Source organism: Gallus gallus, chromosome 4 (genome assembly GCF_016699485.2).
Source record: "Gallus gallus isolate bGalGal1 chromosome 4, bGalGal1.mat.broiler.GRCg7b, whole genome shotgun sequence".
In the NCBI taxonomy this organism is placed as follows: Eukaryota; Metazoa; Chordata; class Aves; order Galliformes; family Phasianidae; genus Gallus; species Gallus gallus.
The window spans coordinates 11,208,355-11,224,487 of NC_052535.1; the positions used below are offsets into that span (position 1 = coordinate 11,208,355).

Sequence of the window (16,133 nt, forward strand, 5' to 3'; positions counted from 1 at the left end):
CACCAAGCAGGAGTACAATAAAAGGGCTATTTCAGCTGGCAGACATGTTCCATTATTCCTCATAAAATATAGCAGGGAGAATATCTTACTCTCTGTCTCAAAAGAGAAAGTTAGTTCCTGCTTCCATTGGCAGTTGAGTCCTTCCTTGAAATGCCCACAGCAAAGCAGCAATGAGAAACTACTGGATGTACAACCTTGGAGATGCTTTTTAACATATGCAAACAAACAAGCAAATGAAAGCAAAAACAAAACAAACAAAAAACAAACAAAAAGACAACAAACAAAAAAAAACACAGACCCCAAATGGATCCACAGGGCTTGAGCAGAACCCAGCTTAGTTCAGCACCTGACTGCTTTCAAATAATTAAATAAATAAGCACAATACAATCAGAAACGTCTCCTTTCTTTACCCTTTAAAGTTTTTCCTTTCCCCCATTTGTTCCTTGCCAAAACTATCTGCTGAACCGGGATTCTTAAGTGACTATACTATTCATTAAGGGAAATGCCCAACCCTATTTGGGAGCCTGTGAATCTAAAATTAGGTTGTTATTATCTGCTGGTGGGCTTGTCTCTGCAATACTACTGCAAAGCCACACGCCCATCAGGAATGCCGAGTGCTGATCTCATAGCGTTGCTTCTTGGCAAAGCCTCCTCCATCGCCTTGTCTCAGCTGAGGATCTGCCTCTGCTCCCTGCGTATCCACCCTTCATCCAGTTTGCACTCAGATGGAAAACAAGCCCTCTGCTATTACCCCTAGGCTCCCTCTCCCTTTTGCAAACATTCCCAAACATTAATTCAGCTTCCACCATGAGCTGACAGCCCACCTCTTTTCTTATCCTTCCCAGATCCCCCTTCCCACGCAACATTTAATCGTCCCTGCTATTTAGAGAAAAAATATTATGTAGGACAACGCTGTTGTTTCCATGAAGAGCCTCTAAACACTCAGGTATCTTTCCACCAAAGGCAGGAGGCCTGACTGCAGTCTGTAGGAGCACAGCCAAAAGACATGTAATCTTGCAACTCTGGGTTAAAAAAGTCACAGCATCTTGGTCCTGCACGTGGAAAAGCCACATGGCTTCATTACCTACCAAATCCAAGAAAGGTGGATTCCAACCACAGCTACCTTGCTAACTGCAATTCAGAGGTGCTCCTACACATTTGGTGCCCTCTTCTACTCATTAATTTCTTATTTCAGGACAAGATAAAGTTGAAGAAAGTAAAGGATGAGAAACAGTGGAAAAGAACAGCCCCAAGAGCTTGAGACAGTCCTAATCCAGGGCAAATGAGTGGCAGAAGTAGGCATGTTGTAATATAATGAGGCATTTGGAAGCTGGTACCTGTCTAGCAGCATAACTCAGAGGGAATTAGCCACCCAGTACAGATCTTTTAGAGGAATAAGCAGAGGTTTAGGAACACATAGGGAAGATTCTCAGGAAGATACAGAGTGAGGATGGAGCTCATGGTGGTGCTGAACCCTACTCCTGGACATGCAACATAGCTCTGCTTGGCATCAGCTCTGCAAGAAACATCATCTCAGTTTATTGCTTAAACAGCAGCTTCACTTCTTACTCACACAAATCCCCTAGCTTAACAAATACACCCAAAAACAAAGGGAAGCCACAAAGAGTGGTACTCAGCATGCATATAAATACACGTGCCAGAAACTACATGTTGGCCAAGCCTTTTCCTCTGGCGCTGCGTTCCCTCTTCCTGGCTCACATCACACTGGGAAGGATCACAGCAAGTGCTGACCTAACTCCACTGATACTTCTGGCTTGACAAACAGATGTTGGAACACGTCGGTGGTGCTCACCTGGCTTGGCTTTGGGGGACTGGCAGTGTTTTCTGCCAGCCAGCTTTTTCCACCTATGATTCATGTAATGGCAGCAGCAGCCCAGCCATCCCAGTGCTGTGAACCATTGGAAGGCACTGTACTGGCTAATGGACAGAAAGGTTTGGAGTCAGAGCCTGACTGCCCCACAGCGAGGATTCTTCACAAATGCCCTAACAAAGGGTTAAGTCCTTTGACTTAGAGTCAAAGGGTCAGATCAGACCAGAGTCAATCTTGCAGCAAAGCTTCTGTGACAAGCACTGAGTGGTGAAAAGGTCCTTCTGTGAGAGCTGGAGGAGACAATTTTCTGCATCCTTTAATATAGTTTTCTCTCTTTCATTCACAAAGGCTGCTAAGCTGACTGGCTACTTTTTACCTTTCAGGGATCAAGGCAATACAGACTAAATAACATCACTAGAAGCTGAAAGAATGCAGCAAGAACAGAGCAGTTCAAGTACTCTATTTCTTGCTCTCATTCTTAACCACCTGCAGTCAGCTCCTGCTGGAGGTGTGACAGTGAGCTCTGTAAACCCTTGTGATGATCAACGCAGACCTTACACATGAGAATGCTGAAAGACAAATCAACAAAGGTTATAACGTGGCTCCTGCAGTTAGAATAACTCGACATTTCCTACATGAGAAAGGAAAGCTCATTTTCTTGTTTTAATGCTCACTGGCACTTGGCAGACAAACTAATGTCTACAGATGCTAAGACGGAAGCTGTGCTGAAGAAACGGGAACAAGAGAGATATATGGGGTCCAACAACCCAAACCGAAAAATAAAAAAGGCAGATCAGCAAAGTAGAATCAGAAATATTATTTCCCAAAGCAAGCTAGTATTATTTCTCCATGCTTTAATATCCCAGTGGCTGGTGGTTAGAACAAGAAACGGGAGATGCAGCTTCTGCAGCTGCACAAGGCTGCAGTGGGACCACAACGCAGTGCATCTGTTCAAACCACACGGCTGTTGGGAAAGGAGTGTGGGATTCGTGGGGCTGGAGAGGATTAGCAAATGGGCGTCTGACTCCAGAGGGCTGACACAACACTCATGGGAAAAAAGTGCTACTCACTGCTCCAGGGACTGCTTAGAAATTGGAACAGTTTCCCCTTTCTAGCAAGATCTGTGTTTAAGCTTTAACATATGTACTGCAGGACCTCAAAGCATGTTTCAAAGCATTTTTTTGCACGTCTGCAGTGCAGAAAATCTCAAAGACCTCCGCTCAAGATTTGGAGGAAGTTTCTTCACGTTTGCCTACCATTACACTCTTGATAGGTAGCGACAAGCCAATATAGAGCGATTCCAAAATCTTCCTTATCAAAATGCATTAGGGGATGCAGTTTTTCAAAAATATGCTTTTAAGCTACTGGAAATTCCACCACAGATAGCAGTTAAGTAATAAGGAAAAAAAAAAGTGTTTTTGTTGGCATATCTTATTTGGGAATCAATCATCAGCTACAACTACAGGCTACAATAATTTCTTCTATTGCTATGGAAACAATTCCATTTGCTTAGTTCTAGGATAGATTGCAACTGATCCCAACAGCTCCCCTTCCCACCCGGAGAAGAGGAACATTACCTGCCACTTGAATGAAGCTTAAAGATCTGAGCTCAGCAGGTGAGGGGAGAGGAAGTGAGGATGCTCTATGCATCTCGGGACACTAGAAAAGACAGATCCTTTTTCTCCCAGTGGGTTAAGTCCCAGGCCGCGTTAGAGAACGTAATATTTCTGGAGGTTTTAAGATCCAAAAGCACTGTTCTACCTGACCGAGGGTAGAGCATTTTGGAGCTAAGAGCATGGCCTGTGAGTCGAAGCAAACAAAAAATCTGTCTCCCGGCAGCACTAAGGGATATCTGTGGACCTGGCTGTGAACTTAATTTCCAGCTATTAATCACTGCAGCTACCTTTTCAGGACAGCTTTTCCTTTCCTCTGTGCAAGATGCCAGAGGTGTGCTGCTTCTTGCCCATCACATCTCAAACATTAGTTCAACGCTTGGCCCTTGGGGGAATTAAATGGGAAATAAAAGGGATAAAAGGCAGTTCAGATGACTATCCATGGCAAAAAATGATGCTTTAGGTGTGGAAACATGGCCACAGAACTCTGTATTTTGGGCTCTCAAGTCCCCATGTCTATAGCATACTATTGCTAACAGAAACCACACCGCATACACAGGAGCTTCTCGATCCACAGCCCTCACAGAAACACATGTAGCACTGGAGAGAAGCATGACAGCAAGCAACTCCCAGCTTCTTTTCCTGACATGTGAAGGTGTTCTCTGAAAACCTCCATTCACCTATAAGCAGGTCACAGATTTTGAGACACTGGATTAAAGACAAGCAGGTACAGCTGAAAAATCTGCTACCTTTCCTATTCTTGTCCCCACACAGCCACCAACCTTTTGCTGTCCCACAGTTCTCTCTCTGACTCAGACTAGATCCATCACTTCCCCCTCACCTTCTAATTAAAAAGTAATTCCACAGGGCTGGATACACCTTTTTGTCCTCTGTTTATTCATTACCTAATAAAAAATCTTCTGTTGTGGGACTGTTCTGAAAGGACACTCAACAAGTCAACAAGTCACTCTGCTGTAGCCACCAGAGCTGTTCAGGAATAGGTTCTTCCAATTAAACATTCACTACAAACATAAAATTTAAGATAAAAATATCACTTCAGGAAAAAAAAAACAAAACATTTTCCTTCCAAAATATTTATATGAAAGCTTTTCCTGTAGAAGCCCAGTGGGAGCACTTCACAGTCTCCTATTAAATGTCTACACGACATCAGTGCAATAGGCCCTCAACCCTAATTGGCACCCTTAGGTGGCATTGCTATGTAAATGAGCAGTAATTCTTAAATTCCTGATCTAAACAGTTATTGCAGGCTCCATTAAGCACTGCCTGGTTTACTCCAAGATAGCTGCACTTTGAGAGATGAATCCCTTAAATATGCCTCCCCCAGACAACCTTACAGAGCTGCCTCAGGCTCAAAGGTTGCAAAATGCCCTGGGATACTCAAAATAAATGAGTGAATTACAAAGCTCTGAAAGATGATACTTCTCAAAAAGCAGTTGAGGAAGAGGAAATGTTTGTAGAGAAAAAATATATTGGTAAATACGTGCCAATTTCACCAGACTTTTTACCTTAAAAAAAAATAGGGGGGGGGGGGTATAAATGCTTCTACTTGCAGAATTCTGTGAGAAACCCTTCAGCCAGGGTACATCACCTGCCTATTATCAAGGTCTGCTTACATCACAGCCAAGGAAATCACAATCCTTAGGGGTGAGTCCCAGCCACGCAGCAAGTTCAGGAGCTCCACGGCCTGACTCCTCAGCACTGTGACAGTGTCCCTACAGCAGATTCTCAGACTGACTATCCTTTGGCCTGAGATCTGAGAAAAACACTGAGAGCTTCACCTACTAGAGAGACATCAAACAAGCAATAAGAAAACATGACAGACTGGACACTGTGCCTAGACCTGTCCACTGAAGTGACTCCTTCCTCAGCAAGGACAATTGGGCATTGCTATAGGCAGTGCTTAAGCATAGATGCATGCATTCCATGACCTACCTGTTAAATACAGCCTAGGAAAAATTTCTAGGTAGCACAAGGGCCAGAATTCAGTTCTTCCATACATTCTTACAAGCTTCTGAGCTAAAATAATTTAGATTTGATCCATCTTAAAAGGCCTGTGACTCACAGAGCAGTGTATACCATCCATGCAGAGCACAGCTGGGTGCAAATTCAAATACCACCTACCTTCAAAATAGTTCAAAGCAATGTCTGTGGGATACAAACACAGCAGTATGTGCAAAGCACAGACATTTAGACCAAGGAGATATATGCTGAATCCTTTTTGTGGCTTGATCTGTAGTTATACATCGTACTTTGTCTATTTGTACATCTACATTTCTCTTTGAATTCAGCAGTCACTGCTCGCTTATATTTCTGTGCGCTCAGTCCTAACTGGATGTTTCCAATGGTACAAAACACTGGGACTTGTGTTCATTCAGCAAGTGTTGAGAATAATATTTGTAGTGTTTTCTGTTGTTTATTTTTCCATCCAAAAATAAATATATTGGGAAAAAATGGATTGGTAAACATCTGACAATTTCACTCCACTTTACAACACCTTCTGCTATTACTGCCTTCAGGAACAACCCCTAAACGTGGTGATCAGCTGCAACAACTGTAAAAGACCACTCACGGTCTGAATCAAACCAATTAGAGAACTATTGAAGAAATAGCTTCAAAATGCTCGGCTAGCTTAATGGGCAGTAACTGAATCAAAGTGATGTGGTTTCATGGGGTAGATGCCTATAGTAGTTTTCACATTCTGATCCTCAAAAATGTCAGGATCCTGTGAACAAGGCTCAAGAACAAGACTTTACTGAAAATAAGCCTACAAAGGCTACAGCCAGAATGTCTTGTCCTCGGGTGATGACAGTGTATCCATAGCAATTGCAGCCTGCAGAGTAGAAAGCGACAAAAAAAAAAAAATCAGAAGTCCATTCTCTAAAGAATGGTAAAGTCCTGAGCCATTCAGTGAGTGAATGATTGTTATAGGAGGGGTTAAGTCCTGGCTGCCTTAGCATGAGGAAAAATCAAGTCCCCAGGTGTCATCTTAGTCTATTTAATAAAGAGGATAAAAGAAGAGGCCTAGCACGGTGCTCAGCACTGCACGCAGCCTGGAGAAAACACCTGCCTCTTTGTTGAGAGATGCTGATGTGGGCAGCGTCAGCAAGCAGAGTCAGTGGCTCTGCCAGGGAAGGAAACGCCTACCCTGAAATCTCTTCCTGGAGCGGGTCCACGTCCTGCACAAAGCTGTCTTTTAGGGAGCTTGAATCATGCCCTGCTGCTGGCATGAAGAGAGGGGGGGAATTCATCTCCTTCCCCTCTCCGTTAGCTGCTTTTTTAAAATGCAACAGTGCAACGTTAGAGGAATGGGAAATTAGCAGGTTATGGGTTTACTCACTTCTCAGGCATCACTAGAAATGTGCAAAAGATGGAGGTTTCTTATTCACTTTCCAACACAGAAAAAGGATACTATGGTTGGATACAAGAACACAGCTTTGAGCAAGCAGAAAAATTCAGACTAGACCATGACAAATCAGCCAGAGGGTTTAGTTTCATGCTACATTGCTGGATGTATTTTAAACAAAAGTAGAAATGAGGGAAAAGCTGCAATGTTTCAGAACAAAGTGACAAAGTTTCATTGGAAAAGACTTAAGATTGCCTTTTGTTTTAGATTCTAACTTGTTTCCTTAAGAACAATAACTTAGCAAAGTTTGCATGCATATTTGAAAGGGTTCAGCATTACTAATTTTCGGGGGGTGGAGGGGGGGAAGAAGCAGCGCAAGTCTAACTATGGAGCTGTATCAGGTTTATCACTGCCAGTCCAAGTTCTCTAGGCAAAGCAGCTGCCAGCTACAGCCTCCTGAAAGTACTCCAAACATCTCCTTTATCCTGATCTCAGCCAGAAAAACAACCTGATAGCCCATGAGAAGCAACTTTCTCCTGTTAAGATTGCCTAAGCGCTCTACCCACAGCCCAAGCTTTGAATTGAGGGTTTGTCTTTCCATGAGAACCTAAGGACATACCTAATTCAGTGCAGCTGGCCTCTGCTCTAATCTTCCAAGTGATGTACCTCCTTGTTGCTTTCTGCTCTTAAGCAAGAGTTGAAGCTTCATCCTTGTCATAGGAGTTTTATTCCCTTCCCACATGCTGGCTGGAGCAGCATATCAGGGCAGAGGTTTGCAGAGATACTCTGGCTTGCTTCTGCCCTTGTAATTCCCTGTGGTGAAATTCACCAAGAGCAGGGCTAGGACAGTGTGGAAATCTGGATCCTTCAATCTGCCTTCCCAAGCCTCACACACAGGGCACTGCGTGCCAGGTGAGCAGAGACACAAGCATGGACCATTTAACTCTGCTCTTCAAAACATTCCACCTTGCCTACTTGGCTCACTGAAGGGTTCTCCACTCTGTGTTCATCCCCAACTGCTTAGCTGTGATGCCACTGCTTTCATCTGTTATCTCCTTGTTCCTCAGACACGTCCTTCCTTCTTGCCCATGCCCAAGATTCAAACAGGCTGGCATCTTTATGGGATGAAGAGGTACGTTTCTAGCATAGAGTGTAGCAACAGAGAAAACTAATGCCATGTCCCTACACAGGGGAGAAGTGACAAAACAATTCCTGGATGGAGCCAATTTTAAACGAATCTCCTCTCCTCAGGTTCTCACGGGCCCTTTACGAGTCAGAACCTGATCATTTTCCAGGCAATTAAATCCAAATTGCCTCTCCCCTCTGTGTGATAGCAGGTCACTGGTATGCAGCACAGGTGGAGCTGCATGCTAGGTACACCGAGGAAGGCAAGGTTGATCATCTGAGTGATATCACTGGGAGAACTGGAGGACATCACTGATGAGCTGGGTTTCCCTCTCCAATAACTACACAGGGCTGATTCCAGGGGTAGCAGAGTACTTCACAAGCCATATTGATCTCTAGGCCTCGTCTCCTCTTTTCTCTCCAACCCTCTCCTTTGAACAGGGTAGAGATAATGGAAGCTGTCTGGACATCTCTGGGCAATGCAAATACATGACAGCTATAGGCTAGAGACTGTTCCTGATAAATGAAATCTGTGATTTACAGTACATCTTTGCCTCAAGCTTCCAGTAGAATACAGTCAGCTAAAGTCCCTCAGCCTATGTGCTGGGTGATTGCAACTGAGATGGCCCAGACAACAAGAACAGGTGTTCAGATGCTTAAATTCTTGCTGACAAAGCATCCAACATGAGCACTCCAGCACAAGAAATACATATTCTACCAAAACCCAATTAGTATACCATGTCCTAAGACTGCATGTTTCAAATGGAACTGCTAGATAAATCCACACTAACTTTTACAAAGACCTTAATGTTCTTAGGCACAGAGTACCACCAAGACTCTGGACAACCACAGTCTTGAAAATCATGAGCAAGATACAGAAATCCCATGGTACAAAAAGTAGTTTTTCTATGGAGCTGAACGGACAGACACCATCCAGTCAAAGGCAAGAAGGGCACAAAGACTGCCTCTGCAGCTCCTCATCATGTGAAAGAAAGTAATTACAAGCTACTTAATAAGGAAAGGGGACCTGAAACCTTGTTTAGATTTTAATCTTCAGGGTGTGCCTGTCTGCGGGCAGCCAGCCAGCTCAGCTCACTCTCTGCAGGCACCCAGGTGCTGGAGTGGTCCCTGCCTCGGGTATTTCAAGGTGTTTTGAGTTTCAAGGCAGTTGCAAGGGATGCCGCTGGTGTTAGTGGGATGCGATCTCTTCCTCTCAGCAGTGTTTCAGAGGGCAGCTCCTGGTGAAAATCCTTGGCTTGGCAGGTGAAACAAGCTCCAGAGCCCAGTTTGGCTGCCATGGCTGGGTGACACACATGACAGCAAGCACCATCAGTGGTACTAGCAGAGGAACTAATAAATTGCTCCCACATCACACCACAAACTTCAATCTCACCCCTAGCAATGAATGATCTCCACAGATCACAGCCTGTACTCTTGTCCATCTCCATGTCTACTGCCATCCCCAGAGCCACAGAGGCTGCAGCTGGCCCTCAGCAGCAGCAGGAAGGAGGTAGTGATAGATCTTCGCCTGCTCATATAGTCCTCTGCAAATGAACTGATGTACAGCCAGAACAGCACTCTTTGCTAATAAATTCTCCAAGTGCCAGAAATCAGCAGCCCATCACTTAATTGGGAATGATTTGGCTTTCTGCATAAGCCACTTAAAAAGATATAATTATACCCCAGGAGATGAAACACTTGCTATTCTTTAACAGCTCACTGCAGCTCCTATTACCTGTAAACACACAGAAGAAAAACATACCAGCCATCCCTCTTTCCAATGGCTCAACTTCAACTTTAAAATGTTAATAACAAATATTCAGCCTGCTTTTGTCAGGAGTTTATAGGGCACTTGCATTAACAGCCCCTTTGCACCTAATAGACACCTTGCCCTCTGTCTTGGTGATGAGTTGGATCCAACGTTGGAGCTACTTCTGAGGACTAAATGACTGCCCTGGGAAAGGAAGCAGAGCTGCTTTGATCCTGTAAATACAGCTTTCCTGGAAAGCACCACAGGGTGCCTTTAGACTCCTGACCTGTCCGCACAGCCCAGGCCAGCCACTGAGTTCATTTACAGCCCCCTGGTTCCCTGAAGGGACATCCTGTCCCAAGACCAATGTCACTTTGCTGTGTTGGGTGACGAGATGCTGCAAGCTGAAAAATCCTGTTGTACCTTCTGGGCAGAGACCCCATAGCTGAGTCCTGTGGTGTTCACTAAGTCCATGCAACAGGGAGGCAAACTCTTGGGGTTTCAACATAAAAGCCAATAATAGACAAGAAACTGCTTAAGGTAGCGTTATTCTCCTTCAGCCCAAAGCATCACCTGCAAGTACAACTGCAAAACAATCCTTCCCTACCTACCAGCACCTGCATCCAGCAGCTCCAGGCTGCATTGCTTACGTTGCCTAAAGATAGAGACCATCCATGCTGTCCTTTTTCCTTCAAAGCAACCTCTCACATTCACCTGCATAGGTAGAAAAGTACAAAACTCATTTCAGCACATAGAAACTTGTATACTCATGGCAGAATCAGCTGTAAGCTGGAGGGCAGTTATGAAGAAGAGTCTTGTGGTTTAATGATAATTGATGCACATTCTGACCTTCTGATTATCACCGTCCTCAAACTAGAAGGTATTTAAAGCTTGCAAAAGGCTTGAACTGGAACTTCATTTAAACCTCCTAAACTTTGCTGAGGATTTTGTTATCCAGATCTAAATCACAGTCCCAGTGCCTATTCTGCAACCCATTTCATGAAATACGGCACCTCAGATCAACACTCAGCAGACCAAGATGAACTTACAGAAAGCTACAGAAAGGAAAGCCAGTGAGAAAATGCTTCTCCACATAGCCTACACTCAGCCGTGAGGCTCCCTGCCCCAGAAAGGCAGTATCCAGTTTCTAGGATTGCTAATCCAGGTCTGTGCACTGTCAGACTGCCCTCCAGTGATCTGGATTAGGTGTGGGCACATACTTGCATTTCTCTTGCATTAGCCAGAGCACACAATGCAAACCTTGTGCCAGTGTTATGCTTTTATGTCAGCTGTTACCTGATCTGCTATGAAGTTAGGGCAGTGTGGACAGACTGTGCCTGATCTAGCATAAAACCTGCCAGACTGAAGTTAACCCTTTACACTAGATTAGCAATTTGTGTCCAGTAGCTGTGATATTTTCTGAGACAGCATTGCTAAAATACCATTTATTTCACCCTTGAACTCTCGCTTGAATGATATTCCATGTCTGGGAAGGATGGACAGCTTCCATCCTTCCGTCTGCCCTTGGGGGAAATGAGTGACACTTCAGGATTCACACTGTATACTTGTAATCTACAGTTTAGAACCTCATCCCACCTCATCCACACAGGTACCTGAGTGTCTGTGATGGTGGCTGCCAGTTGTCTCTGAAGGTCCAGGCCACCAGCCTGAAGCATGCTCCAGGACTTGGACTCCAGGGCATATCTGTCATGTCACAACAGTGGCCCTTCATGAGGAGCAACAGGGTGGCTGAAGGCTTTCAAACACAGATAAAAATCATGCAAAACTGCCTAGGAGCAGAAAGGCTCATAATGCTAAAGCCCAGGTGATATTTAAAAGGATGCAATAAGGTTCCCCCAGAGCCTTCTGTTCTCCAGGCTAAACTACCCCAGCTCTCTCAGCCATTCTTCACAGAAAAGGTGCTCTAGGATGGTTACTCCACTGCAGGTGACATTTTATGCCTCTGTCGCAACCCTTCTGTGATGCTATGTGATGCTAGTCAAACAATTTAAACCGCGCCACAGTCATTAACTGCGTCCCCACCTTTCTCAGAGTGGCTGCCATGACCCTGAATATGAATCACAGGAGCTGAGCCCACTGGCTGGGAAGGATTTCTGTGAAAAGCCTCAGACCAACTCTGCAATTCCTTCAGATCCTGGTCACCTGCACTGGGGACAGTAAACACCTCTTCTCCCCCAGGCATGAGGAAAGGAGAAATAAAGACCAACAACTGTCATGGGGAAGCCTACACAGCGCTCCAACATGAAGGACAGACACGTTTCAGCTGTGCCTGAGATGAATGCTCTCAAGCCACAAATGCATAATTATCATTTATTTTAATTCATTTGCAACCACATACCCCGCATAGAAAGCTTTCAGCCTGACCAGATGACGTTGGCGAAGATATGAGCTACTGAACTTGGGAAAGCATGGCGTAAACTTAACTGGAGCAGCAGCAACCCTGCCCATCTTGAGAAATCATTGTGGGGCCTTTCGTGCTAGGAGAACAGCATGACCACCCCCATCACAGCTTCTCACTTCTGTTGTTGCCCAGAATTACTGAATATTTTTTCACTATGCTTGGTAAAAAGTTTCATTACTCTAATTACAAGGTATTAATTCTTAATTACTCAACTAATTTCTGTATTTGAAAAGGAAGAAGGATGTAAAGGATGTTTACCGCACCCACATGGCATTGACCTTATGCCTTGATGTCTAAGGATGAAAGCAAAAAGGAAGGAAAAGTTTCTTTCTTTCAGAGGCACTTTGCTTGGCACTTGCATCACAGACCCGCAAACAGAGCAGGGCAAAAATATCCCATTGAAGCTTTGTGACATCTCAGAGATGCTACAAAGTTTCACCAGGATTTAAAAAAAAAAAAAAAAAAAAAAAAAAGGTTTTAAAAAAGAAAATTGAAACTCACTGTTTTTTGGTGATCAGAACTTTCAATTAAATAATATTGGGATTTAATAAAATTTAGTATTTAGTCTTTGGCTGGATGAATAGAACAAATCAGCCTAAGTACAAGCTCCTGATGCAGGAAGACATCACTGCTCTGAGCAACCTGTCCAGCTGCAGCCAGCTCATTCTCCTGATTGGGGTTTGTCCTGGAGCAGCACGGGCCAAGCAGAGGGGTGGAGATGGAGAAGTGGAGAATATGTCCACCAGGCTTCCAGGTAGGAAGAATGAAGGACTGAGGGAGGTGTTCACCTCCCCTTCACCAGCTTCACCACTCCCATCCTTTCCTTTCCAGGGTACTGATTTCAAACTAATTCAGAGAGAAACAAAACAAGGCGGAAGAACAGAAAGATCTCCACCTGCATCTCTCTGAAACACACAGGTCCTGGGGAAGAGGGTTAGGTGTGGTGCAAACATGGCAGCTGACCCCAAGCCTCTCGAGAAGCTCTTAAATGTCACAGGCTCAAATTTTATACCTGTCCTACACAGCTGATCCCTCCTGCCTGTGCACAGACTTGTCCCTGCTGCCATGCCCCCACTACACCTTACAAATTAAGAAGGGGACAGATTTTAGAAAGATAGCTGGGCAGGGAGGGAACTCAGTGACCTGACTAATGCAAGTAGGAAAACCTCCTATCCAAACCCCTCTGTTCTGCCTTATTTTTGTATCTGTACTAACAACACCTTTTTAATATCTAAGTATCATTTTATATCCACACTTGGCACCAACACACTAGCTTCCCCTCCTTCTCTGAGAGGAGGCTTCAACAGAAGCTTCCCTCATCCCTGCCAGATCCCTGTATCAGCAGGTTAGGAGATGACAGTCCTCCTCCTCCTCATACAGAGCGAGCAGGGGAAACATGGATTTCAGGAGCACCCCAGCTACTCTCTGCAGAGCTCAGAGAACCAGCCTCGCTGCTCATCCCTACCTGCGGAGGCTTCACAGCTGCAGCCTTCCCTCAAAAGACAGATGTGGAGCAGTCTGCAATCAGTCTCCAAGTGCCTTTACCCCCCAAGGGTTCGCAGCGGGTGCCTCCGATCCTCCCTGGCAGCGAGGCAACTGTGGGTGAGGCAGAGTGCTTACCTGCCGGGCGGGCCGAGAGGGTTGGCTCCTGGAAGCCAAGCCTTGTTTTGAGGAGGAGACTTGGGTGTGTTTTGCCCTTCAGGGGAATCAAACAGGTTTCTCTATTCAGACTGCATGGTCTCCCCTCCCGCCAGCTCTCCTCTACATTCTTTGCATTCTCCAGCAAATGTCACCTTCCCTAGCCCTGTGCAGCAATGGGACAGCAGAGAGCAGCCCCTCCTGAAGAAATTCAGCCCACTGAATTTCTCCCCAGGCCAAGCATCACCAAAAATTTCCAGGGATAGGCTCACCCCCCCAGGAATGGGGAGTGGGCACCCCTTTGCTGCCCACATACTGGCAAGCCCCTGCATTTGAGAAAGTTGCTCACAGTGGTGGTACGCTTGCAGCATTAGGTGCTGGCACTGTAATTAACACTAAGCAGTGATCCGCTCATTTTAACTAATTAAATGAGGGACATAGGTGTGTTTATCACCATTCAAGGCAGAGGAAGTTGTCAGGTACTATCATCTTACTCAATTTATTTTCCCTTTTAATTAATTGCTGTAGTTGCCACAAGTTCCCTGAGGCCCAGCTCCACCAGTCTCTTGGACACAGCACCCTTGGACACACTTTTTGCAAACTCCTAAAGGCTTGTGGTTAGAGACATGAATTTAGAGCACTCCTAAGCAGTTAGGGCTTCAGCCCAGGATTGCCACAGGATGACCAGAAGGTGGTAAAGCCCCAGCCACGCACATGTTAGAACCTCTCTTCATCTCTGCACTCCCCATCATCTGCCAACTGATCTGAAGTAGCAAGAACCCTCTAGTAGATGGGTCACAGAAAAGATCTGCCTCCTCAGTTTTGTGACAGATCTGGACAGCAAGCAAACCACCAGTGTATTAGGCTGGGATGAGCTACAACAGAGCTAATAATGCATCCCTGGCTCTCACCAGAACAGCAGAGAGAATGTCTGAAAAGCCCTGATGCCAACATTGTTATTCCAATCGCAGATCTTTCTCTCTGATCTACTTGCGCAGGCTCAGCAGAGCTTTCTTCCCCAAAGGCTGCTGCTGATCCCAGCTAAGATAGGCACAGGAGAGAAGGCGATGTTCGCAAAGCCACACCCTGAGCGTGCACAGAGTGGTGTCCAATGCAGGAAACAGTCTATTTAAAATACAGACCAGTCCCTACCTCTATAAAGCATCCTCTGATTCAGGGCTCTAGCTGACAGTGCAGCTTTATTTTCAGTAACCCCTGAGTCATCCCATCCTTTGCTGAAGTCTCATTCAGGTTATTTCCTGAAATAATAATGACGAGCAGCCTGGCCAGCCTTTTAGGTGCACTAGGTCCTCTGCCAAGTGAGCAGAAGGGACACCCCAGGGTCTAAGGACTACAATTCTTTTTCTAGTACGAACACACTGTTCTGCAATGAATGTTAAAAAACATAATAAAAATAAATAAATAAAGCATCTATGATGAGCACCATGACAGTAAACAAGAAAGAAAATGAAAAAAAAATCTGAAACAATACAACAAACTAGCTGCAGACAAACTTTGTTGAACTGGCACAAATACAGGCTAAAACATCAGTTGTGATGACGTCTATCAACACTGCCTTCTTCCTCAGAAGAAAGAAATGCAGCAAAGGATTGCTTTTTTAATTAACTAAGAGGAGACGAGCGTAGTGATAAGTAATATTTTGTTACGAGCTTGAAAATACTGGTCCAAGCATACATACAAAGCTTCTGGGATATAAATACAGGTCTTAAACTCAGGGTGTGGTAAAAAGATAGAAAAGCAAAGAATACATTTCCAAGCTGGCAACTCTATCACAACTTGGATGCTCAAGCTGCTGGTAAAAGACTTGTTGCGCAGCATGTAGCCAAGTGAGATATGAAGAAATGCCAAGAAAGACACATCTTTCCATCCAACATGAACTACCCCCAATCTAGCCTGTCAATGTCAACTTTCTGAATGCTCCTCAGGTTTCATTCTCCCATGTTTCACCTCCTGATGTCACCTAGAAGAAGCCCCAGTGACTCAGTACTGACCTTACATAGGTTTTCTCTTTCAGGAATGCACACTAGCACTTGCTGGCACCTTAATCCCACTCTGGGCTCTCCACACTGGGCTGATGCTGTAGCAATGCTCCTGATAGAAGGAACAAAGTAAGACGTTTTATTTCACTTAATTTAGCCATTGATTTCTGGTGCAAACACTAGCTATGTCATTTCACCTGCAGGCTAACAAAACGGTGAGATGTAAGGCTGCAGCAGAACAACACATGAATGAAGGACAGCATTTGCCCACTCACTGCTACACATCACATATAAAGCTGAAACTGCCACTCATGGACAACCTATGTTGGAATAAAAGGGTCCTTATTCTACTATATCTACTTTTCCTTCCATTAATTTCCCATTTCAGTA

The 16,133-nt window shown here is 44.8% G+C and overlaps 1 protein-coding gene across 23 annotated transcripts in view; it reads right to left on the minus strand.

Moving 5' to 3' along the window:
• The window catches only part of ZNF185 (zinc finger protein 185 with LIM domain), a 48,954-nt gene extending 33,175 nt beyond the window's left edge, over positions 1-15,779 (minus strand). For 21 of the 23 annotated variants that reach the window (XM_040699267.2, XM_040699259.2, XM_040699266.2 and 18 more), the window contains exon 1: positions 13,571-13,714. The gene's annotated coding sequence lies outside the window, so the exon portion shown is untranslated. The other 2 variants (XM_040699257.2, XM_046940703.1) reach the window with 2 other exon arrangements.
• Between the last annotated feature and the right edge of the window lie 354 nt (positions 15,780-16,133).